Raw genomic sequence first — 2,500 nt, 5'->3', positions numbered from 1 at the left:
GAGGTCAAGATGGCTAGATATTGGCCATGTTTTTTTTTTTGCGTGTTTATGGACCGAGGCGAAGTCGAAGCTTGGTCAAATAAAGAATTTATTATATGGGATCTTTGATCTTGCGGGACCAAGCGAGGAATCCCAATCGGGCAACATAGCTCCATCTTGCCCGCTCGGGTAGCCAATCACAGCGCGGGATTTGGTTCATCTTGCGCGCTCACGGAGCTAGTCATATAATATCATTGGTTAAAAAAGGAAAAATAATCTTGCTTCTCGTGCGACACGCACTTGAGCACATATTTTTGCAGTACTCTTCATACCAACAGCGTGAAATCACCAAATTTGAGGTTTTGTCGAGGAAAACCATTCACTGAAACCACTCCAATTTATTTTTGGGATAGTTCTCCCATATTGTATGATGTGAACGAGATGGACTAATCGCGAAAAACTAACGATATTGCAAAGTTATATTTTGAGGTGACGTTTCGACGACCTGAGCCACCGTTGTCGATCTTAAGTCGCTAAGATTAAAATTTAAATACTTTAGCTAGGAATGCTTGATCAGTGTACAGAAATCTAATTCATGACGTTTGAAATCATTTCTCTATAGCACAAAAGCCTGATCCTTCATTGGATGTAGAAGGACCATTGAGTGAAATCAAGAATGCTGAATTTCGTCCTCATTCACCGCTCTTTGGGAAGAAGGAGGCCTTACTGAAAGAGGGTCTTGAACGCCGCCGACGTTGTATATCCTGGCGTTGCTAGTGGTGAAATAGAAATAATTAGGACTCACTTAATTGAAAGAGTGAGTTTACCAATGTCCAGAAATGCACCTACTGAGATGCACATTTAATTTTAATAACTGTGCCATTAAAATATTTAAGTCAACTATTCATTTATCGCCGACCAGTTGTCTCAGTTGGTTGAGAAACGGACTACTTTGCGGGAGGGCGTGTGATTAAAACTAAAAACTCCAGCCTGACCAACACTCAGGGACTTTGTTTGTGTGTTTGTTATTTATTTGTTTGAGCAGGTTGAAGTTTGGCAGCTATTCAGCTTGTGGACTTGCTACAGTATATCCACCCAACCATGCACTCACAAAGGACAGCCACAACACCGGGATTTTCATCCCCTACTCTTCTCGAAAACTGTGTGGGTTCATTAACGTCCCGCAGGGAACTTACGAACTTGAAAGATATTTATGAGACGGGGCCTACGGTTTATAGTCCTTATCCAACAAAACTTGAAAGTGTAACCATTTGCGGGTGTAATTGACTAATTTCACTATCCCATAATGCAATACGTTTTTTTGGAGGCGGTGGGGGTCTTTACATAAAAAAAAATACAAGTTATTTACTCTTCGGACTGTATCATACTTCAGTGAACTACATATCCATCTTGTGTTAATGCAAACAACCCCCCCCCCCCCCCCCCCCTATGGTGAAAACCATGACTTAGACTCTCTAGTCTTCTCGGAGAAAGACGATGAACCGTAGGCCCCGTCTCACAACCTTTCACTGTTCACAACCCAGTGGGACGTAAAAGAACCCACGCACTACTCGCAAAGAGTAGGGAGAGGAACTCCAGTGTCGTAGTCTGTCCTCTGTGTTATAGCTAGGGGATCGAAAGATCGAAAAATGTAAAAGATTAATTGGGTCTCTCTCTCTCTCTCTCTCAATATTGTCATCGTATCGTATTTCTTTGGTTAGGGTTACCGTAACTGTATATGTTCGATTGAAGAGGACACTTCATGACAATTATATCTACTGTATTTCCGGAGACTAGTGATGATGAATTTGAGAAGAAGGATAAGGCGACAGTATTTCGTGATGCCGCATTACTTCTCGCTCGACCACCGGTACACGGCCACATGTACACCCCACTGAAAAATGCTTATGGTGTACAGCAAGTTGTTAGGGGAGGTACATTAGCATTAGAGTTTTGAAGCAAGCAACTGTGGACAATCTTCCTGTCGGTGTACGTTGGATCACTGGCTTGATCTGATCGGCGTAATTACAAGTTGAGAAACTAAATATTTTAAGCATAGAAGCAATCCAATGTAAACTCTCATTGTACCTGAAGAAGGCTGGTTTGGCCAGCGGAAATATAGTACACCACTAAAATCAAATCTACGTTGTATCAGCTCTTGCTTAAAATATTTAATTGGCTCCTATTCCCATTTGGATGGGGATGGGTCGCAGGAGATTCAGGAGAAGAGAGGTGATCCTGATCGCATTAAATGAGTGACTGTCTCCATTTAGGGCTACTAGGCTTACAAAAAGCTGTCTCTGGAAATCATGAACATAGACTTGATATGACAGTTGGGCTCCTGGTTCTCCCAAATACGCAACTTTCAACTTCCATTAATATCTTTTGTCTTTATTTTCAGTTGTTAGGAACCCTGTTTCATTCCTGGCAAGATTTACTGCACCTAAAGCCGGAAAATATTCACTGGATTGGGCTTGCACAATCAGTTACAAATGTGACCCACTTAAGCACAATTATCTTG

The 2,500-nt window shown here is 41.8% G+C and overlaps 1 long non-coding RNA gene across 3 annotated transcripts in view; it reads left to right on the top strand.

Annotated features, from left to right (window-relative positions):
* The window catches only part of LOC137978563 (uncharacterized), a 20,465-nt gene that overhangs the window by 731 nt on the left and 17,234 nt on the right, over nt 1-2,500 (top strand). For all 3 annotated transcript variants that reach the window (XR_011118190.1, XR_011118189.1, XR_011118188.1), the window contains exons 2-3: nt 602-796; nt 2,381-2,500. The exon at nt 2,381-2,500 is cut by the window's right edge and continues 769 nt beyond it. This is a non-coding gene — a long non-coding RNA (uncharacterized lncRNA). The remainder of the gene's footprint in view (nt 1-601; nt 797-2,380) is intronic.

Source organism: Montipora foliosa, chromosome 12, assembly GCF_036669935.1.
Source record: "Montipora foliosa isolate CH-2021 chromosome 12, ASM3666993v2, whole genome shotgun sequence".
NCBI lineage: Eukaryota > Metazoa > Cnidaria > Anthozoa > Scleractinia > Acroporidae > Montipora > Montipora foliosa.
Note: the sequence above shows the minus strand (reverse complement) of the source record. Positions and strands in the feature narration are given on the sequence as shown.